Source organism: Varanus komodoensis, unplaced genomic scaffold, assembly GCF_004798865.1.
Source record: "Varanus komodoensis strain SLA01 unplaced genomic scaffold, ASM479886v1 scaffold1, whole genome shotgun sequence".
Taxonomy (NCBI): domain Eukaryota; kingdom Metazoa; phylum Chordata; class Lepidosauria; order Squamata; family Varanidae; genus Varanus; species Varanus komodoensis.
The window spans coordinates 57,847,519-57,872,160 of record NW_025335268.1 but is presented as its reverse complement, the minus strand read 5'-3'; the positions used below and the strand labels follow the sequence as shown (position 1 = coordinate 57,872,160).

Below are 24,642 nucleotides of genomic sequence, written 5' to 3'. Positions count from 1 at the left end.
CCATTTGAACTGATTGTTTGTCTTACTTTTCCTTTTTTTAGCAGCCTACAAAATGTTCAGGTGGTTTCTCTTTCCCCAACAGTAATTCTAGAGAAGGGGAGGATTTCTGGATGCATCGGTTATATAAGGTGAGTAGCAGTGGCAGCGTACTTTCCATAAATTCCTACAATTAAATACATTTTACCTATTTTTGAGGACTCCGTGTTTTATTTGTTCAGTATTATGGCAGACATTTGCCCCAGAATTAAATAACAACCAGAAAAGTAGTTGGTTATATCACCTAAGTGACGGCTGGTGTAGGTATAAACGGGGGGACTGATCAGAGAATTGCTATTCCATACTTGAAGGCAAGTTTGATTATTATAATACATAGCTATAGATAGATATAGATCTGGTATGAGGGCTTTGGTTCCCTTAAGTCCAAGGGTAATTTAACCTTCAGTTTTAACATGAACTTGATTGCTATATGCTGTAGATTATAGACATTTTAAAGCCTTTTGACAATTACAGGACATAGTACTTCCAATTTTATACCAGATTTTCTAATGAATAATCTAAGGCCAAAATATTTTGGATCGTTGCTGACTATGGCTAGATCTGATTGTATTAAAGCAGAGAAAATAATGTCCCAATTTAACTAATACATTTATGGATTATAAAGTTCCAGCAAAGTTTAAAAAGTCAAGTCAATCCTGCATGTATTTTGTAAATGAATATAGAGCTAAGATCTTATTATCATGGTCATATATTAAAAGGGCACAATTAGCTGTTATATAATCATACACATTCTCTCCTCTGAGATTGTTTATATTTTACACTGAAGGTTTAATTATGTAAAACCTTCCTTGATAGGAAAAAGATACAGGAATGCACTTTCTTGCTTCCCCTGTTATGTTGTAAAATTAAATCCGAGATACAGGTTTCAGAAATGGCTAGGGATTCATTTTCTTAAATCAGAACTAAAGAACTAGATAAAAAACCTGAAATGTGTCTGAGAGGGGCCAGATACTTAGAAATGGCTAAAATTACTGGATTTTTCAAAATGAAGAGGAATACTACAGTGCTCTTTTACGCTAATATTTTCCCATGCAGCAGGAACAGTTTGAAAAGATGGTAACATGCATCTGGTCTACATCATCTGTTCTTCCATCTGGAAATCTGTTTGGTGCAGAATTGTGCTGATCTGTCGTTGATGAAAACTATATCTAAGTGGACAAAAGTATACTTCCTCTTTTTGGAGCACATCTATGCTGCACCTTCTCATGTTGACAGTATCCATAATTAAAGAAAGCTGATCATATATTTGAGAGTGTCCTGGGAAAAATGTGTACCTTTTCTCTTGGGATACCTGTATCTCTGCAGAAAGTCAAACTGGAACATCACATGCTGATGTTCTGGACCAGTCCCTAAAGTTTACATAGATTGGAATGGGAAGCAGTGTTCCAGCTTCCATATATAAAAAAAAAACACACAGTCTTTTAAGCTCATTAGAAAGGCCCTGGTCCAGGACCTTGATTCCTTCCCAAAGTACATCAGTGTCCAAAGCAAGGCCTTTTCAGTGGTAGCACAGCATTTCTGGGAATTATCTTCCAAGTCATGCTGTATTTCTTTTAAATGTCAAGAGCATTTTTAAAGGTGTTATATACTTAGGCATTTTAAATGTTTATAGTCAGCTTTTGCCCACCTGATATTGTTTTTTGTTGTTTTATTTCTATTTGCTATTACTCTATTATTGTTCCACCACTGCAATACTTTTAGTACTTTATTACCAATAATCAGGGCTATTTTTGTCATAGAATGCACCGGAACATTCCGGCACCTTTTTTTAATGGATTTTACGAAGTGATCAGCAGCAAACATCATTAACATAGTGCCTGCAGGCTGCTATTGTGTCTGCTATCTGCTATCTGATAGTGAGAGAGAGCTGCTTGGGACACTGCTCGGCTTGGGATTGGTGTGTGTGCTTACTGCCCGTGGGGACGTGAGTTCCGGCACTTTTTTTTTTTTTTTTTTTACAAAAAAAGCACTGCCAATAATAATAATAATAATAAAACGGCTGTTTAGGAGCAGAAAAGTTATATTAAAATGTAAAAATGTTGGAACTACTTAAAAATAGAAAAGATTAGCTAGCATATCTGATCCTCAGAATTAGAATAAGCAGGATGTGTTTTTGTTGTTATAAAAAGTGTAAGAAAAATTAAAGTATCATAGTTCTTGCATATCATAATTGTTACCTACAGCATTGTTTCTACCATGTCACTTTCTTGAGGTTTTTTTTTCTTGCATATGCTTCTTCAATTGTTTAAATTCAGTGGAAGAGCCACAATAGTCTCTGCAATGAGAAATAACAGTACAGAAAATGCCCTTCAGCCCTTTTTGACTTTTATTTTAAAATGTGGGAATCATGCTTCATTTAATATCTATCATGTAAATCATCTCCATCACCATTTGTCAAATTAGCTAAAAAAAAATCTGGCCAAACAGAAGGATGGAATCAAACCTCACCAACTCATCCCATTAGGCAGGCCCTTGGCTCAAGTTAACTGTATAAATGAGTTAGTAGAGATCATCTCATAAAGGAATATTTCCCCCCAAAATCACAGGGTTGCAAAGCATACAGTCATGTTATAAGCAAGCCTAATTGATGCTGCATTTAAAAAATCCACTCCATTGCATTTTGATGGATATTGCTGATTGCCACAAAATGGGGTTTGGGTCCACCATATGTTGTCAACAAGCATCTTCTTGTAGCAGACAGGAGGAAAATCAGGCTTGTTAATAAGTATATTTCATTCCTTTGTAGATGTTTTTAAAATTTGCATTTGTTGAATAGTAGAGGAAGACGAATGAAGTGAATATTTCATCTTGCAAAGTACAAGAGGCAGCATTCAAGACAAGAAAGAACAGTCCTTCAGTGTCTTTGAACTGTTAATGAAGAAGTCAAGAGGTCTTTTGTGATATAGTCCAATACTACTGGGAAAAAACTTATTAAAATTAAATATAAAAACTACTCTCCAGAAAATAAAGGGGGTGGTAACTGTTACTGATTAGTACACTTTGAAGTAGCAATTTCCTAGAATTGAGGGTTACCTGAAACAAAGGCAGTTTAGCCAAATAGCATAGCTATTTCATAAATGAAAAAAGTATTTAGTTAGAAGCTTTTCCGGGTTGTTTTGACCTTCCAAGGCCTGTGCAAATGTTATGTTACATATTAGAGTTTGTGCAGTGCTGATCAATTTTGTTTGTGATTTGGCACTATGTCATTAAGAAGCATTTTAAATTATTCCAAAACACCAACTACAATACTTCATGCTGAAGTTCTTGTAAATTGTCATACTTTTAAAGATAGTCTTACTCAGAATGGGTCGAGTCACCCCAGGCAAAACCCCAACATCACAACTGGAGTTGCTCAGGAATGTTTTTATGTTTCCTATGGAAATAAATGCGTTAAGCAAATGTCATGCGCACCCCAAATAAGGTGAGTGGGGAGCTGGAAAAGAAAAGGGCCTTCTCAGTCGTCGCACCCCACCTTTAGAAATCCCTTCCAAGGGAGATGCGACTGGAACCCACTTTACCTTGCTTTTGGCACCAAATAAGACTTGTTTTATTTAGTATCTTTTTTTATATTATGACCATTGGTCTTGCTGCTGGTTTATTGTTTTCTTGGTTGTTTTTATTGGTCATATAGTGGTAATTTCCTCCTGTTGTATTTATATGATTGCATTTATATTGTATCTTTATTCTATTAGATTTTATGGTTTTAGTTATTATTGTTTTATTATTATTTGTATTTTATTGTGCTGTGAGCTATCCAGAGATCCTCTGGTTATGGGGCAGCAGACAAATGCAATAAAATAATTAAATATTATCCTGTCTCCTGTGGGTTCCCAGTAATTCTCCATGTACTCCCCATTTCATCAGGTTTACATCCTTCTTATATAGAGGCGATCAATTTATCTGCATTGTCCCAGTGTCAAACTTATCAAAACACACAAAAAAATCATTCCCTTTCATCACTCTACAACTCCGGACTGTGTTTTATAAAGTTAGGTGAAATTATGTAAATTACACCAATAGTTCACCCAGTACTGATAAAAGCTTTAGGAAATGTGTTAAGATGTCAATCACTATAATTTAGGCCATGTTTTCCCAATGATAACACAAGTTGGCCATGTGTTATCATTTATCCATTGCTCCATTGTCAGTGTTATTATAAACATTTTTTATATTAATATGTTCTTGTCCATATGGAGCACTTAGTCTAAACAAAGTAAGTAAATTATTAGGTTGACCCTCACAGACACTGTGTGCTTCCAACTGTGTTGCGCAGCATTTCTTCCTCAAGCAAATAGTAGTCTAAGACTAACTAACTAGCACTCTGTAAAGTCACAGCTCTCTAAACAGTGGTCCAAGTAGGTGAGCTAACTCTAATCCCTGTCATAGGCTGCAGTGATACGCAACAACGTCCTTTGAAATAAATGGAGATTTCCAGTTTGATTCAAAGCATGTTTACTCAAAGTTAAGCCCTTCAAAGTTAATGAAACTTATTTATTTACCACTGAGGTTAGCATTGCAGCCTGGCTGAGGAGCAAACTGAGCATTTGAATAAGAAGTCCTAGATTTAACCATACGTAACTCTGAAGTTGGCCGTGTTTCTTCTAACGTTATCTGTGCTTGCATTGGCAGAAAGTCTTGAATCATTAGTGACAGCTGATTTGTTTAATATTTGCTTATTTAAATAATGTGTTAATCAGAGAGTGACGGTATTATCCAGAACTGGGCTTGTAGTGAGCTGTTGCTATGAGCTTGATCCAGCCTGAAGTCAAGTGAAAGATTAGTGGTCCACCTTTGCAACTCACTCACAGCCTGGGAGGGAAAGGTTGAATAGACTGGTTGCTCTGTCAGATTGTGGGTTTCTATGATATTCCAATACTGACTTTGTTCAGCTTCGTACCAAACAGATCCATAATTTGAGAAAAGTTATCAGTTAAACCATGAGGAATACCAACTATCTTTTTTTTTTTTTTTGGTCAAAAATCATATGGGGAAAATAAGACATAACATTCAGTTTAGAAAAATGATTCAAGAAAATGTAGTTTAAAAATCACCAATACGCAGAAATGGTTCTAAATAACAATTAACCTTTGCTAGCAAACACCATCTTCTATCATATTTAGAAACAAGCCTTGGTCAACAAATGAAGTAATGTAGGATTGTCCAGCTGCTGCTATCTCAGTTGCCGGCTGCCCACTTGATATGGGATGTCCATTATACCTAAAGGCTGCTTTTCATATACAACACAGCTGTACCACATAACCCAAAGTCCGACCATTGCCTTAGAATAAAAAAGCCCCAGAAAATCCCGGACAATGAGTACTACAGCTCTGCCACATTCACTTAATTTAGAAAGTTAAGAGTGGCAACCAAACACTGTTAATGGATATCTATCTGTGTTGCGCTGCACAGCTTTAAACAATATTTAAAACCCTGTTGAGGGAGAAGATTTACTGTTATATATGCAGTATATGAGATACTTCCTATCCAAAGATAGGAAGGACTGGACATCAAAGCAAGTCAGCAGAAGCATCCCTCTGAAATTAAACCTGAGTTATATGCTCAGATTAGCTGGCTTGCAATGCTCTTATATATTCATCCATTATTTCTAGGTTGTAAATCCTTTTCTACAGCCTTCCCAACTTTTTTCTTTCTGGTTTGTCCATAGTTTCTGCAGAATATTCTCCTTGTATTTAGTTTGATTGATGAATTTGTCAAAGAGGCTTTTACATCTCAAATCATTTGCTTGAGCTCCAGCTAGTGCTATATTATATATCCGTCAGGACTCAGTGTAACATGTGCATTAAAGCTCCCCTTATGTACCCTCCCCCCACAAAAAAACCACTCACAGGTTTTCAAACAAAGCAGCCACTTGGTCTCTTTCAACATTTCTGAATAAGCCAGTATCCTTTTCCCTGCCCTATTTCATAATACACCCAAAGATTTGATAGGATATACAATATATCTAATCCCTCTCTCCCTCCCTCTTCCCCCCTCTCCACTTTATTTCCCCAACATACAAAGAAACAGACACAGACGCACATATGCAGGTATCCATGTAAACAATTTCTTTACCTTTTTTCCTTCTTCTTTGCAAAACATTCACTGTGTGAGAAAGACTATTAAATCTCAGCATTCTGCTTACAACCCACAAGCCATCACTAGGTTGGTTTTGTTTTGTTTGTTTTTTGAAGTCCTCCAAGAAAATTAACGTGGGAGGAGGGGAAGCACAGTGGAACTACACTTAACATATTTATGCTACATTTCACTGCCTCAAAAATCGAGGGAGAAAACTGTACTTACAACATACGTCTGCAAATCTCCTCACTTGCCCCCCACCCTTACAACATGATAGTACTACACATCGCATGCCTAGTGGCTTCCATTCTCTGGATACAGACTAAGGAAAGCCCATGCAAAAGAATCAGTCCATTAAGTATTTAATCTACGTTTTTAAAGACATTAGGATCAGACCAAAAAATAAATAAAATCACTGACGTGGCATGAAAATATTATAATACACATGACAGACCTTTTATGCCTCTATGTATTTCCCTCCCTTAGTGACAGACGTTTCATTGGCTTCTAGCAACAGCGCAAGCCCTGCTGCTATTGGCTGAAAAGATCGGGCTTATCCCTGTTGGTAGGTAGAGGCCGTCTGCCGAGCAGGCCAATCGCGTGTTTTGTTTCCAGGAGAAACATGGCATGTATAGCTATTTAAATCCTACTACAGTGATGTAACCGATGTAAGCGCGCGCGGAGGGAGGGGGGAGTTTGGCTGTTATAAAGGGCGGGGGGAGGAGAAGACGAGAAAAGAGGTTAGTAATAAGGCAAACTGAAAGGAAAATCTTGTCAGGCTAAATTATTTACAGTGTGCGAGTTACATCCAAGTGGAGACAAATGTAAGCGACCCACCACACCTGCACACTGAACCAAAATATTACAGCCCTCCTTGCATCCTCACCTTGTTTAGTGGACTTCGTACAAACACAACTAGGCACCAGATTTTGTCCCTAATGCTCAGTGAATTCAAAGGTACTAGTATTCTTCCTGACATAAACCTTTAAAATGAATATCTGGATTAACATTCGGGATGCATTCTCACAAATGCATTTTCCCATTCGGCTTTTTAGCCTTTGTTTTTAATCCACACTCGCTCAAATATTATCACTTTAAAATGCAAAGTAATATTGTTTTGGAGCTATGCTTTACCTTTTCTTTGAGGGATGGCTCTTGTTTAAAGGATTGTCCCAGAGCATCACTGCAGACATATGGATAACAGGTATGGGAGTTTCATGAAGAACCATAGTCTCAACGCTGTAACCATTTCATTCATTAGCTACATTTCCTTTCCTTCCAGCATTCAAACAAGTGGTGCACCCAAAACATTCTTGTTCTGACTTAGCCCACCTCATCATTCAGTTCCTTGCATTTTGAATTCCATCCAAAGGAATTTTACAGAAATGTTTGGGCAAAGGGGCCAAGATGTGCATCTAGGAATCTCAGAAGACAATATTACTGATTTGATATGAGCTTTTAAAATTGCATTTCGGGGCAGCCCCTGGGTTCCTTGAAAGCTTATTACAGAAATCTGCAGTGGTGCATAAGCTTCACTGAAAAACAACTTTGCTCTCCATTACCAGACTCTGCAAGCTGCAGGAAAATGTGGGGTGTGTTTTGGTGCTGTCCTCATGCACAGCAGCAGTGGAATCTTCTGCCATGTGCCAGGGTTCTACGGCACAGACATGCAGGGATTGCTTGGAAGATGAGATCTGAAAGTAACAGCTTCTCTATTAGGATCCACAAAAGGTCACAAAAATGAGCAAGATTTCAAGTTCATCAAGATTCATTATCAGATTGGATGTTAAGCAAAGAAAAAAAAGTGGAGAGGAAGGAGTAAGATAAGAAAAAATGATGTTGCTGGGCAAATGAAAAATCCTTAGTCTGCACATTGTAGCAGCCTTAATATGGGAAGTTGGAGGAGGAAGCAACTCTCAGATAAACCTACAGCAGACTATGTATTAATTTAATTTTGTTTCTTTTCTTCAACAACATAATATATAGGATCCTTTTTAAATGAACGGTGTCTTATACATCAAGTACATAATAAATAGTCTATACCACTGAGTTTTATGGGGCTATTTGGGGGCAGGGGCTGATGTCCTTTCATAAGATTTTTCCATAATTTTATTTTATTTTTGATGTCTGTGAAGTCTGAGATTATTCTGAGTATGCTGATATCTCTCTCATGTGGGTACTGCTGTTTTGACTAGCTAAGCACTTGCACCGGAAAACACAAATCAGTATTAGTGTCTAGATACACATACATACCATATTGCGATCATTGAATATAAATGCAAATCAGGCAGACAGAAAGAAACATATGGTGAGTTGAAAGAAAAAGAAGTAATTGAAGCTGAAAGATACCAATCAGTGTCCCTACCACCACATACACACAAACTGCCCTAATTACGGGGGAGGTAGGGTCCATGGATGAAATCTAAGGTTGTGCTTGTAAACTTTTGCATGTGAAACTGAATTTTCTATTCTGCAGTCAATCCCATGCACCCTTAAATCTACTTCAGAAAGACCCTCAGTTCTTTGGAGCAAATATTGCAGGGGTGTGGAAGGAATCTGCTGTGCAGACAATGCAGTTTTGTTGGTCAATACCCTTGGATACAACAGCATGTTGTCTTGGAGCCAGATTAACTATCCTTGGGCTGTCTCCTAAGCACAGAATCCTGGTGTACTTACTTATACAGAGTACAGCTAGTTAAAATTCATTTTAATACATGTAAAGTGATCAGCTATAATAAATCTGCACCATCATCCATTGGCAGTATTATATCAGAACTATTTTAAAAGTGGTAAATGTAACTATCTCTGAATTGTGTTTAGAGACATTTTGCTGTACGAAGAATTATACACCTTGAAAGAGAAATCAGCTAATACATGTCAGAACTTGCAGTACTGATAGAAGGCAAAGGCTGTAAACCTCGTCAAGATTATATGAACTTCTGGAGGTGATATGGAAATTATTGAAGTATATTATTAATTGTTATGGTGTGTGAATTGTGGTAGCATTGGTCTCTGGGGTGGTGGAGGCACTTTATTATTTACTTTTTTATTATTGTGTTTTTGTTATATTATTATTGTTGTGATGTACTGTAATTTTTTTTGTCAAAAAATGGGGGTGAAAAAAAAACTTGAACTAGTAAATCATATCTGTGCTGTGTTTCTTTTTAAGAAATGGTAGCAGAATATGAACTGGGTAGCCATCTGCAGTTAAAGGAATTCCTAAGGAGGTTGAGCCATGTGTGATAAAAGAGATAAGAGCCAGTAAGGAATAGTTCATAATAAAAGAGATTGTGTGTTTATAAAATGTATTAGAAACATTATTTAGGCTTCTGGATCATAAATGGTGGAATGAGCATAGGGGCATCCCATCTTTATAATCTATTCCGGAGAGAGGAAACTTTGATAGTCATTTGTGAGGGTAAATTAGGGTGGCAAGCACAAGGGATAGGAATGCCTCAGTAGTGCTCCCTGTTTGTGGAACCCTCATCTTCAAACAGGCCCTAAAGACTCATTTGCATACCTTGAACTATAACAGACTCAGTTTAAGTCCCTACTGTGGTCATTGTGAATATGATATTTTCTTGTTTTAATTGTTCATTCTGATGTTATCTTTGTTATTTTATGATGTTTCATGGTTTTCAGTTTTTAGTTTGTCCTAAAGGTTTTTAAAATAAAGGAATCCTTGGAAATTATTATAATTATTTTATTGGAATTAATGTTATTGTAATGAGTGGAAGTATACAAGAACATAAAAGCTCTAGACAATTAGACTAAAGATCTGTCAACATCAGTGTAACAGCTGTTTTTGGGAAGCCTATAATCAGGACCTAAAGGCATCACTTCTTAGAAACATAGAAACAGAGCGAGTCAGAAGGGGCCTCCTGGGCCACCTAGTCTGACACCCGGCTCCAGCCGGCTCCACTCACGACATGCCCACCATGTGCATGCCCAGCCTATCTTTGAACACCCCCACCGATGGGGCCTCAACCACCTCCTGTGGAAGCCTATTCCATACCCTTGGGGTCCTAACTGTCCAGAAGTGCTTCCTGGCATCTAAATGGAACCTTGGCTCCCTGAGCTTTGCTCCGCTGGAGCATGTCCTGCCTTCCTCTGCAGGGGAGAACAGGTCTCTACCCACCTCCGTGTGACATCCCCTCACATACCTGTATGTCGCCATCATATCCCCTCTGAGTCTCCTCTTCTCCAGGCTGAAGAGACCCAGTTCCCTCAGTCTCGCCTCATACAGCATCCCCTGCAAACTGGCCACCAACCTCGTGGCCCTACGCTGCACTGGCTCTAACCTGGCTATATCCTTCCTGTAATGAGGGACCCAAAACTGAACACAATACTCCAGTTGTGGGCGCACCAGAGTCATATAGAGTGGTAGTAATACCTCTCTCAATCTAGAAGCCACACTTCTGGCTATGCAGCCAAGAGTGGCGTTCGCCATCTTAACCACCGCATCACACTGCTGACTCACATTTAGCCTGCAACCAGCACCCCGAGGTGCCTTTCACAAGTGCTGCTCTCCAGCCACTTGTCCCCTAACCTGTACTTATGACACCTATTCCTATGCCCCAAGTGCAACACCTTACACTTATTCACATTGAATGCCATCCTGTTGTTTCCTGTCCACTTCCATAGTCTGTCCTGATCCTTGTGGATCTGGAGTACCTGCTCCTCAGTTGTGGCCACTGCCCCAGTTTTAGTATCATCCGTGAATTTGATCAACAGACTGTTCACTCCTTCTTCCATGTCATTGATGACATGTTCTTGTTCCGTTGCACGCATTCATTATCTGATATGCTGAGCTATAGTGTTGCTAAACATGGAGATTCAATTTGGTTATAATGAGTGGAAGGTTGGTTTCCCCTGAATTTCTCTAATCACTTTTGAAACCCTTATGAGACAGTAGTCATCATAACAATATAAGCTTTCATGTAATCAAACATAGGGGACTGCAGGGGGCGCAGTGGTTTAAACCGCTGTGCTGCTGGGCTGGTAGATCGAAAGGTCGCCGGTTCGAATCTGCACATTCCGTTGTTCCATCCCAGCTCCTGCCAACCTTGCACTTCAAAAGCATGCAAATGCAAGTAGATAAAAAGGTACCACTTTGGACTTTGGTGTTTAGTCATGCCGGCCACATTACCACAGAGATTGTCTGCGGACAAACGCTGGCTCCCTCGGCTAGGAAATGGAGATGAGCACCGCCCCCTAGAGTCAGGCATGACTGGACTTAATGTCAAGGGGAAACCTTTACCTTTACCTTTAATCAAACAAAACAATACATTTCAGCTCAGTTTCATTTGCCTTCTGAAGCCACTAAATTCCAACTCATAGATTGAAATTCTGCCAGAATTTTGGAAAGGACAATTTTCTAACTGTTGCTATTTGTTGAACATACCTTGTCCTCATTTTACTCTTATCATGACTCCACTAAATTCAATTGTCTCATATTTATTGCTATATTAACACTTAATTCTTAGTAGTTGAGTTTGCAGTTGCAGAAATGCCAATAAAATAATATAAAAATAATCTTTGCTTGATCTTTGCAATGTTTAGTGTATGTAATTACCTTGTAATTCAGTCTGCTGCATGGACTTCAATATAATATATATCATGTGGTTACACTGGTATTTTCTTAAAGTGCTCTTTTAAAAAATCATGAGTGATACAGTATTTGACATAAAAATAGGAAAGAGAGTTGAGTCCCAGACTTTAGAAATAAATAATATGTATATTATAGAAACTGGTGATTTCTACAGCACTTAAAATTAACCTGATGACACAGCCTTCCAGCCCTCTGACCTTCCAGAATACAGCAGAATATTCTGCTGAAGATGAAGCATATATTACTTCTTCAGGGGTAGGATTTATTCATGCTTTCTTGGCTGGAGGAGACAACCCTGCCATCAACCTCTGGCTGAGAGGATAAGCTGCCACCAGAAATTCCTTCTCCTCATCCTCACAGAAGCTACAATATCGTTTGCCAGCCCTTTAGCTACCCAATCAACTCCTCTAGGAAGGTGGAGGTGACCACACTAACGGTCTAGTTAGCTTACTTAAGGCTTCAGGCAGCATCCTTCTGGTGTCCTAGGAGTGAGTACTAGCTAATGGAGGACCCACTCATAACTATGTAAATTATGTGTTATGTGCCATCACGTCTCTGACTTATGGCCACTCTATGAATGAAAGCCTTCCAAAATGACCTGTCCATGAGAGCTCCATTCAGTGCCTCCAAGTTCAAAACTGGCTTCCTTTATGGATTCAGTCCATCTCATATTTGGGCCTCCAATTTGCCTTCTGTCTTCAATGTCCCATAACATGATTGCTTTCTTCAGTGAGCCTTGCCTTCTCATGGTATGTCTGAAGTATGACAACCTCTGTTTTGTCATTTTTGTTTCCAGGAAAAGCTCTGGCTTGATTTTCTCTAGGATCCACTTGTTGGTCTTTCTGCCACTCTATGGTATTCACAAAGTTTTCCTCCACGTTTTTAATGCATCCATTTTCTTCTTGTCGGATTTCTTTACTGTCAAGCCTTCACACCCATGTATTGTGATTGAGAATACAAGAGTTTGGATGATCTTGACTCTGGTCTCTAATAAAACACCCTTACACTGATGATTTTTCTAATTGCTTCATTGCTGCTCTTCCAAGTCAAGCTTCATTAAATTTCTTGGCCACAGTCTCCCTTTAAATTGATGACTTGGGGTATGTGAAATATTTCACAATTTTGATTTCTTCATTATTAACAGTAAAGTTCTGCAATTATTCTGTGGGTATGATATTCTTACTATTCAGCTACAGTCCTGCTTTTGCGGTTTCTTCTTTCATTTTTATCAGGAGTTGAAATGAAACATCATCACTGGTATTATCTGCATATAAATTAGTGATATTTCTTCCTTCAATTTTCACTCCTTCCTCTGATTCTAGTTCAGGTTGTCTTTACAGATTGAACAGACAGAGAAATAAAATGCTTCTTTGTCTAACACCTTTGCCTATGGGAAGCCATATTTCTCCATATTCTGTCCTAACATTAGCTTCTTGTCCCTAATACAAGTTACTCATCAGGATGATCAAGGGCTGAGGCACACCCATTTCATTTATTACCTTCTGTAACTTTTCATGATCCACACAGTCAAAGGCTTTGCTGTAGTCTATAAAGCACAGAATGGTGTTATTCTGAAATTCTTTGCTGTTTTTAGTAGCCAACATATAATTGATATATGATCTGTAGTGACTCTTCCCTTTTGGAATCCAGCTTGGAAGTCCGGCATTTTTCACTCTATATAGGATAGGATTCTTTGTTGAACCCTGGAATTGGTTGAGCTGTCCTTTTAAATGTTCCTTAATTGCTGAAGCTCCCTTTTACATCACATCCCAAGTCATCTGAAACCCTTCACATCTGCCAGAATGGGATTGTATTGTGCCCTAGCTCTCTAATTTCTAAACTATGTGCTGGGACTCATGCTATGCCACAAGAGAACTGTTTGTGTGCTGTGATCTTTAAGAACATAAGAAGCAGTCCAATGGTTCATTTAATTCAGCATTCTGTTCACATGCAGCTGGTGTGCACAGGCATACTGCCACTAATACTGGAGCTACCACATAGCCATCAGGATTAGTAGTCATTGGTAGACTCTCCTCCATAAATTTGTCCAGTCCCCTTTTAAAACCATACATGTTTGCCGCCACCACTACATCTTACGGAGTGAATTCCATAGCTGAACTATGCACTTATTTGTCCTGAATCTCTCACCAATCAGTTTCATGACAGCTTTGGAAGGCATGTCTTAGAAAAAGGAATCAGCAAGTCAGGATAGTTTGCTTAACCTTGGCACCACCTTTCACATATTTTGCATAATTAGCAAACAATTGGATTAATATTTAAAATTAAATGACTAGATTTTGGAAAGTTGGATATGAGTAAAACCAGTCACTTACCTACATGAGCCAACATTTTTCCGACCTGGCAATTCTATGGCTTTCCATGACAAAGTATTTTATTTCTTTCCCAACAATTTTCAAGACAAAGAATGGAACTCAATAACCTATGTGTCTCATTTGAACAAAAAGCATCTTTTTCCAGCACCCTACAGGGATGATTTATTCATGGAGTGGCATAATAGGTAAAAGTAAAAATAGCCGATATGCCACTTTTGACTTAAGTAAGGAAATAAAAATATTAAAAATTAAACTGCATTTGGAAATAACTACTCTGACATTTAATTTAGATAAATACTTTACCCTTCCCTGGCACCAGTTTCTCTGAAACATATGCTGCTTCCATGTGCATGATCTCTCCATCAAAGCAGTTCACATCACCACTTTTAGAAATTATATAAACCACAGAGGCATTTGAAGAATCTACTTCTGCCATAATGCACAGACTTTAATATTTTGTCACTTCTGTTGCTGTCTTTAAAAAAAGTGTGGGGGGGGGGGGATTTCTAACCATGAGATTCCTGGAACACAACCCAAGCAGCAATACTGGTGACAGAATCATGAAGGTTTAGCTGTGTTTTAGGTTTTCTTTTTAAATGCTTCAACCTTATATATTACACCATAGCATCTAAATTCTGCCTCCAGTTTAAATTGCAAAATTCCAGTTTGACTGGTGATAACCTATAGCTTATCAACGATGTGTGCACTGCTAATCAGAGGTTAATTAACAGTAATTCCTTTTGCTTTCATCACAGAATTGAGACCTGAGCACTGCTTGAAAAACATTTGCCTTCATACTTTTTTAGTTCGTAACCTCTAGGCAGCACTGTGGTATACTGAAATAGTTTGAAAAGGCAAGTGAAAGGACAGTTTCTTTTGCTTTCACAATTTAATGTTAATTAACCACTGACACAAAACTGATGGGTCACAACATTATCTAATAAACTCATAAATAACTAAGTAGGGAACAACGAGTGCAAAGCAAATGCCTTACGTAGAAGAGAGCTTACTGAAGGCTGCCATACATTAATCCAGCCTTTCCGAATCTTGTGCCTTCCAGATGTGTTAGTCTGCAATTTGCATGATGGAAAAGACTGTATTAACAGCAAAGGGAGAACAGAACACTTCAGATATCAGAAGGAAATCCCTGAACATCCTCGGTCACCAAGATTGACTACTAGTGCTTATCATTTTAGTCTAGTTTTATTACATTGAATGGTAAAAAGGAACCATTATATTGAAGGCATATGTAGTCAGAATCTTGGCTGTTTTTAACAATGCAACATGCACAATTTGAAAACAGGTCTAATCTAAGTGACATTAGCTGATTGATCACACATTACTATGACCTGCCATGGTTTAATTTACCTGCAGGGCTTGTTGAGTCATGCTGGGTGCTCACAGACACTGTTTTTGTATAACAACACCACCAGAAAATTGAAACATTTGAAACATGGTGCTGGAAGAGAGCTTTGCAAAAACCCTGGACAGATAGAAAGACAAACAGGTAGGTCCTAGATCAAATCAAGCCAAGGAGTCCTGGGTTTTGGTTTTCTTAGAAGCAAAAAAGGCAAAACTGAAGCCATGTTATTTTGGGCACATCACGAGAAGGCAACATTCCCTGGAGAAGACAATCATGTTAGGGAAATTTGAAAGAAGACAAAAGGGAAGACCAAATATGAGATGGATTGACTCCATTAGGGAAGCCATAGACCTGAAGTTGGAATTGCTGAGCAGTGCTCTCAGGGGCAGGGCATTTTGGAAGGCTTCTATTCTTAGGGCTGTCATAAGTTGAAGGTGGTGGCACATAAGAACAACAACAACCAGCTGGTCTCCTATGTCTATGCTATGTCATGTCATGCAAACCCAAGAAATGGGATGTCTGACAGCCTGTCTGCCCTCAAATAACTTTAACACAAACCCATGACTTCCCAATTCATGTGAAATGACCATCCCCAAGTGGAGGTGGCACATTCAGAATACACCATGTGCCACATGTGCCTGATGTGTGCAACAGCCTCAGCATGAATTGCATGCCTCACTGTGGACAGTTGTCCTAGGTAGATAGCCCCAGTGCCTTGGATCCAGAGATAGTCATACTTAGGGCAGACCAACTGACTTGAGTTAATCATTAGTAACTTAAGCCCATTTATTTCAATGGGTCTATTCTTAAATATGACTAAGTCTAGATCTAACCTAAGAATCTAGACAGTGAACATAATAAAGCCTTATGATAGAGTCAGCTTTATCAAATGATGCATAACCTGCCAGTCATCATGCCTCATTCCATTTTAAATGGTACAACTTAGATTTAATTTTTGATCATGCTGTTTTGATACCTGTTTTTAACGGAGCAATTTCTGTTTTCATTGTACAGCATCTTGCCAACTGTCTCTTTCAATAGGACTTTAGAGCAACCACTCTGGTATTGCCTGGAAGTAAATTTAACACTTCAAAATCGTTTTTTCACAGCAGGTGAAGGTCACTTCAGGAAAGGCAGAAAAAAGTCCTTCCCTCCCTCCAATCTTCATTCTCTTACCAAATGCACTGCTCTTGATGTCCTAAGAACAAAACAAAACTCACCTTATTTGCCATAGCAAATCACATACTTGATTTGCTCATTGCACTTGAAGTGGCAGCTAAAAGTAAACTCCCCTCATGTTTCTCAGTTGTCAGAATTTTTTTTTCTTTTTACTGCCATTAGGAAAATAAATGAAGACCTACAGCATGAATGGACTAGATTCATCAGCTACCAACCATATGGTCTCCCTCTAAATATAGCTTGATGATCATCAAAAGATTATGTGGGAGGGGTGGAAGAGTCTTTTAAAAAAGCACATACAAAACAGCCACAATTAATTCTTCCAAAGGGTTAGTCATGCTTAAAAATCAAAGCGATTTAAATTGTTGTCAAAGAAACTTAAGGTAGTCAAGGTAATAAAAAATATGGGATGGATCTAGATTTTGTCATACTTAGAGTGCTTTCAAATTAGACTTTTAGTCTGATGAGGCTGCATATAAGCCATATAAAGATTCAGTGTGGTGCAACAGTTAAGAGCACAGGATTGGGACTCGGGCAACCTGGGTTCTAGTCCCCACTCAGCCATGGAGCCAACTGGTCACAGACTCTCAGCCCAACCTACCTCCCTTCCTGCAAAACCACCAGCCAGCTTTGGAGCAGGAGGGGCTGAAGCTGAGGTTCCACCAGGATACTACCTCTCTTGGCAATGCTGGTCTCCTCCCCTCTCTGCCCACTCCCTGTCTCCTAAATACCTTCTTCTGTGATCTCAAAGTAGCAGCCAGTGCAAATCTTTCCACAGAGGGCTCTTCCATACACAGAGTCCCAGCACTGATGTTGGAGCAGTTTTCTGATAATTGAAGCTGAGTTTCCAAAACAAAACTGTCTAGGGACCATAAGATTGCTTTGTTACTGTGTGATCACAGAATGATGCAGGAGGTCCTGATAGGATTATCTTCCATTTGTAACATATCCATATTCTCCCACCACTCATTCATTATCATCTTCTTTTAGGTTAAGTCATGACTAACGTAAGGCCCATTAATTTGAATGGGCCTATACTCTACAAATGTTTCTAAGTGAGGGACCCCTAGTACTAAAAAGGAAAAGAAATAGTGCAGCTATTTCATCTTTTTTTTCCTTTAACAGATCTTTTTCATGATTATTGTGCACTCATTCCACACTCATTTGTTTATCAATGCCTTAGATGAATTCATGTTCCTCGAGTTTTTCTTCTGTGCCTAACAAACACTTTTGGTGAGGTTTTTTAGAACAGGGAAAATGTTGTGTTTAATTGTAAAAGCAAAAGAAAAAACTTCTTTCTCCTGTGTATTTGTGTATATACCACAGTGCTACCTGGATATTATATATAGAAAAAGTAGGAAAGAGAACATTGTTCTGTATCTCAGTTCTTGAATTTCAGTTCTGTGACAGAACCAAAGGGAGATACAGGGAGTCAACAACAAATTAATAGCCTTATGTAGTTAAGCTCTCAGTGCAGAAATGCTCCTTGAGTGTAGTTTATCTGAAGAACTGTCCTGTCCTGCCAGTGTTCTTGTACACTGTGCCTTGTGGCCCTGTTGTGTGTCCCAGAAATGTGTTTAGTTGGGAGAGACCAGAGAGGAACTTGCCAGCGGGTCAAGTAGGGCTTTGACACTCCCTTCTTCGTAATGGCCATTTGAAGACTGTGGAAAATGTCCTTTTTAGGAAGGCATTTAGACTGTAATAGTTTGCTTTACTGAACTGAATTTATATAAATAAATATTTTCAAAAACTAACTCAACAGTCATAGCGATGCACAGATGTATTAGGTAGGGTGAGAAAAGCCTAAAATGGCTTCTGTGCTAGACCACTGTTGAATCTAAGTTTTTTTAAACCAAGAACCTTCTATTCGGATACTTTATTTTAAGATATTTATATTACTCTTTTCTAATAAATATATTAACAAATCGCTGGCAATAACAAGCCATCCAGTTGATACAGTTAAAAATGCTTGTATAAATGACAGTGCTAGAAAAAAACATAAGCATAATTAAAATTAAATAGATGTCTTTATTAACCATATCTACCACCTGCTTGGAGGATTATAGGTAGCTGCATTGGGTCATGTTGTTACATCATCAATAAAATGTTTAAAATGCAAAAGAAAATCAAGACAACTAAGAAATCATAAGAAGTATTAAAAACCTTTCTTGGGAAATATTCTACCTCTAGGATATCACTGCTACAAGGACCCTCTCCCTACTAGCTACTTGCCATATTTCACTAGGTAGGGGCATCTGAAGAAGGGGCTTGAAAGATGATCTCAGGGTCTGGGCAGGTATATACGGAGTGGGGCAGGTAATGTTTCAAGGTGCAAAGGCTTTTAAGAGTCAAAACTGGTACTTTGAATTGGACCCAGAAATAGATTAGAAGCCAGTGCAGACAGTGAAACATTTGTACAATGTGTACAAATAGTTCAGTCCTAGTTAACCATTTTACATCTCTGTTCTGGATTGAATTTCTGGACCATTTTCAAAGGCAGCTCCTCTACTGCGCATTGCAGTAATACTGTTCTATCAAATAGGTAAAATAAAATCAGATACAATCAGGACTTAAAAGATCAAACAAAGTACTTTGACTTATGCCCAGAAACACAGTTGTAATCAGGAAAGATCTTTGAACCATGGTTGTATAAGGTTCTTTTGTAGGAATAAATGTGAAAAGGGTACACACTAGGCAACAAAGGTGATTTGAGGCATATACTGAATGCATCATACACCAAAGTGCATGACAATCCACGTATAGGTCGCACGTTATTTCCTACAATGAACACATTCTGTCAAGGGGAGCTTTGTATAGCTCAAGGTGAGAAAATATTTCAGAATGAGTAATGATTCTGAAATATTTTTCAGATTTTTCAGGAACATTTCTTCATGGGATAATCTTTAGCACTTATAAGGCACGAAGTAATAAACAGCTGCTGAAGGTGATTAATAGTCAAAGCAAAGTTGAGGCATGTAATCAATCTCAAAAGCCATTTATTACTAGTCTTTTTCAAAGTGATAGACACTGTTAGTGTTTCATAGCAAACTACAGCATCAAGTATGGTGCGTATTTCTTTCCATTGGCAGGGTTCAAAAACATTTTGATGCTTTTTAGGACTTTCTAGCTGGTTTAGATTGTATACTGAAGGAACTTGCTCCTGGAGAAATCAGCTTGGTAGAGTTAATATTTACGATATCTTAATTAGGACCAACAAAAATTAATACCAATAACATGGTTGATATGTGTATGTATTCATCAGAAATGTTTATCAGATTAGATGTTAAGCTAATACTACATCTACTACCAATAATAATAGTAGGTGAATATAATAATATTTAATAATAATATTATTTTCCTGACTATATATCTGGCATAAGGAGAGTTCTTTATTAAATGCCTTTGTTTTTATTTTAATGCAATGTGTTTATTATACACTACTCAGAACTTGCATTTAGTTCTTCATTGCCTCCTCTGCTGTATACTGTGGTGCCCAAGTTCCTAATAGAAATCGATTATCTAGTTACTATCAAGAAGAGATATTCTCACTGAAAGACTATTTATTGTACAAAGATGAGGGGAAGTAAAATAAAATGGTCCCAGAATACAAAAGAATTACATCTGAATGCAGAACTGAGTGATATCCAGATCCTTCCTCCATCTTCAAATGTTTGATATATCTATATCTGTATATATAAGTGTGCACATGTGCCCACAGACAGCGCTTACCATATTTTAAAAAATGCCTCTAAACAATCTTGGACATTAGATCACAAGAGATCCCATAGATTTCATCTCAGACTCACACTTCCATTAACATGGCACACTCATTTGAAAGTGCGTTGAGGCTTGAGATAGGCTTAGCAAGGCATACCACTCTGGTAGAGCAATACGATTTTTCCTTGCCAATATTGTATACAATCATGAATAGCTGATGCTAACTTACTTTAGTGGGTTTAATGACAAACATTGTAGTGTAGCTTTGCATGGATATAATGGATTAATGAAATATCTGTATGTTAAAGAAAGAAAGGAGTGGGGCTTTCTTTTGATTAAAAATGGAGAAGAAAGGAATTTCAACTGTGAAGACATAGTGAGAGAATTACAAATGAAAGCTAAGCCCTCGAATAAAAATTAACTCTTGAACTTGACAACTTAGAGAATGGGAAGAAGAGAAATAATGTGCATATGAAAAAGATTAGAGAAGAAACCAAGAAAGCTTAGTGACTTTTACACAAAAGTATCTTAAGGCAATGATAATCATAGGGAAATGGTTTGTGTTCATTATTTTTTGCCTGCATCATGGTACTAGATTCAAAGTTCTTGACTGGATGGTCTGTAGGTAAAGATTCTGGGGAGGAAGCCAGAGAGAATAATGAATTGTCCATTATGTGGCAGAAAATGACTTTTGGAAATATTTTCCCTCTTTTGGCTCTTAAACCAAGAGGAGCATCAGAGAACAATGGAACACCAAGAATAATTAGTTAATTGCAGATTTTTTAAAATTTCTTTTGTGGTTCCTGTCTGCTGAGGGGGAATACATTGTGGGAAGAATATCAGCAGTATAATGAAATGATCTTCATGAACTTGGTGACACACTGACTTGGACCCAGACTTAATAATTCTTTGAGTAAACCCATTTGTGCCATGATATTTCTCAGAATGCATGCATAGGAATCAGAATACAGACTAGATTCAACTCTGCATATCCAATAGGGAGAAATCTAATTTCAACACTGATAATGTAAAATCAAGGTATGAAATGAAGCATAAACAAGATGACACATAAAATAATTTATTCCTATATATCACTTTTAAGGGACTGCAGGTGGCACAGTGGTTTAAACTGCTGTGCTGCTGGGCTGGTAGATCGAAAGGTCGCTGGTTTGAATCTGCACAACGGAGTGAGTTCCCGTTGCTCTGTCCCAGCTCCTGCCAACCTTGCAGTTCGAAAGCATGCAAATAGATAAAAAGGTACCACTTTGGTGGGCAGGTAACAGCGTTCCGTGCACTTTGGTGTTTAGTCATGCCGGCCACATGACCACAGAGACTGTCTGCGGACAAACGCTAGCTCCCTCGGCTAGGAAATGGAGATGAGCACTGCCCCCTAGAGTCAAGCATGACTGGACATAATGTCAAGGGGAAACCTTTACCTTTACTTTACCTTGTCATTTTTAAATCCCAGTCTATAGCCACATTGTGGAATTCATTTCCAAGCAAGTATGTTTATTTAGGTTATATAAAACATATCTTTTCATAGTGCTAGAAACAGTATTTTAAAATTGTCCTTGCAGTTTTTTGCAGGTTTGGTGACACCATGGTCAAATCAAATTTGCAGGGTTTTCTAGTACCTCTGACTTTTTCCTTTATGCAGAGGAATAGTTGCACATAATCTGTTCAAGTCAGTGTCACTATTCCATTGGTTGCTGTTGGCCATAAACAGTTATAAGGCATAAACTGTATGCTACATGGGAGATATATGATCTCCCTGGGGTTTTTAACATTTAAACACCTGCAAATAGCTTTGAATGAGATTGGAGTTGTGATACCCGGGAAGGTTGTCTCACTCTTTTATTCTATACCATTTCCCCAATGGAAATAATCTTCTAAGCTACTGTGGGAAAAGACTGTCTATTGGGGTAAGTGGTTTTCAACCTGATCTGCAGAGGAATACACTTCTCCTAAATCACTATGTATTTGCCCTATGTCCAGTAAAGACAAGATAATATAGTAAGGACACAATCCTATCAGTGCTGGGATTGGTAGTTTTTTCCTGTCTTAATCTGCATAGAACTGTATCCTTCTTTGTCCTTTTTAAGTCTATTTATTCAGGTAGAATTAAGGGGAAGCCATATATTGAAAGGCACTGCCAATGTGGATGAGGCATGGAAACAATATCACACACACTTTTGGACTGTCCACTTTTTGAGGAGTTACGCACCAAGTTTCTAGGTTCAATTCTGATCAATATGAGAGCTCGGTCAGACCAGGAAATGGTCCATTTTGTTCTATTCATAGTTGGCTAATGTGGTGGAGAGAACAGCAGCCTTTCTGTGGGAGATTGTTAAGAGCTGCTTCTAGTGCCCATTAGTAAAGCTGTGGTTGGGGTGTCTCTGAGGGCTTGTGTGGATTTGTGCAGATTTGTATTGTATTGTATTTTGATGCTAATAAAGGTTCCTCCGCCACCTACTACTACTACCATGTGCTCTATAGAAACTGAACCTGGAAAATTAAGGAATAAAATTCTCATATGTATTAAGTAGATGTCCGGACACAAACATATCACAATAGAACATCTTTACACTTCTTAATGTATGTAACTTTTCAGGGCTGACTTGGGATGAAAAGCAGATCAAATTGGGGTATGTGTGAGAGTAGCATTACAATTACTACCATAAAAATAAATTCCACTTTTTGCAGAGAAAACTGAAAAAAGAGCACTGTTTACTTTTCTGTTACTTCCATGAAATGCTTCACAACATCATAGGGGAATGTCCTCTGCAGCACAATTCTATTAATTTTTATTAAGAGTGTTACCGAACTCAGCCAGCTTAGAGCGAGCCTGGGTTGAACCCAGACCCTGAGTCAACAGGAGCCTGAGATGAGACTTAGAGCCAAACCAGCTGTATTCTAGTGTACTATAGAATAAAGGGAGATGAAAGGGAGTATGTAGCCCAAAGCAGTGTCTCAAAAGTTGCATTCCAGTATATGTGTTTTATACCCTAGGTAAGCAATTAAGTTACCTAATACACATCTAATGCATCAATATATCAATGTAGCCACACACCCCACTGCTGTTAGCTTCAAAGAGTCCTTTCTTCTGTCAAGGACTGGACATTTCCCATGTCCATTTCTTATCTGCTCGAGATCCACACAGGCTTGCCACGTTCTTACTCCCTGCACATTTGCAAATTTCATGATGGCTATAACCAGTTTCCACTGTTCCTTTGATTACTGTATTGGAGGTCAAGCTAGCTTGTTTCAGGGAGTTCATTTTGTTCTTACCCCCCCTTCTGAGACAGGAAATTCAATATGGCTGTGGTTTTTTCCTATGTGGCCTCCCTCTAGCCAACTATTTTTGGAGCCTTCCTTTGGCCAACTACTTTTATGGTGTTTGGGGGTGCTGCAATTGGCAACAAGAGCTACCAACTTTAGTGTCTTGCCTTGTCCTGCATATTCACAAGAGAAAGTGAATTTAGTGTTAACTTCAAACTAGATTGATGAGAAAAATATTGGCTTTTATTTTAGCGAAAGGGATTCTGCATTTAATGACTTATTACAGCGAAGAGAAAGGCAAAGGTTCAAGGCAAAGGCTGTTGCGGTAACCAAGGCGCTGCTGGGGAATCCCTATAATGAAAAACATGCAGAGTTCTGTAAGCGGATATAACACAAATTAAGGACGAGAGGCCACTCTAGCCCAAACAATGAATAGTCTGTTACCACATGGACCACCTCTACTTCCATTTAACTACACCCTCCCAACAAGGATAGATTTGAGAAACCGCCTTAATAAGCCAGGGCAAAGTAAGGGTAGACGCTTACGTTGTTGCTACTGAATGTGCTTAAAATCACTGCGCATGCTTATTATGAACAACCGAGAACTAGTTATGGGCGGGATAAGGGCAGCTGCTTCGGTAGCTGCTACTGAGCATGCTCAGGATTAGAGGGGCAGTGGTGTCTTTTGCTAACTTTGGTGCTGCATCCGCTGAGACAAGGATCGCAGAAAGGATCTGTAGGTTGGCGTGACGGTCAGTCTGGTTTTCACGGATTCTTCACTGAAGTTCTTTCCTTCAGTAGCTTTGAGGAGATACGAGCCCAAGGTTTGTGCACGGTCTAGGGAACCGGAGTAGTTAAGCGAGGCCTGTTCGTGTGTCTGTGGTTGCTACGGTAACAGCCTGCTTGGCCGGTTTGCAGGGAACGGGAAGCCTTGAGCAGGAACTGTAAGGTCTGTCTGGCTTAATTCCTTGTTTTCAGATATGTATTTATATGGACGGGGTAAGATAGTGGACTTCGATGAGCTGCCA

The 24,642-nt window shown here is 38.6% G+C and overlaps 1 protein-coding gene across 2 annotated transcripts in view; it reads left to right on the top strand.

Annotated features, from left to right (window-relative positions):
* Positions 1 to 24,293: 24,293 nt before the first annotated feature.
* ARMC2 (armadillo repeat containing 2) overlaps positions 24,294 to 24,642 on the top strand; it is a 58,939-nt gene continuing 58,590 nt past the window's right edge. For both annotated transcript variants that reach the window (XR_006414404.1, XM_044426834.1), the window contains exon 1: positions 24,294 to 24,438. The gene's annotated coding sequence lies outside the window, so the exon portion shown is untranslated. The remainder of the gene's footprint in view (positions 24,439 to 24,642) is intronic.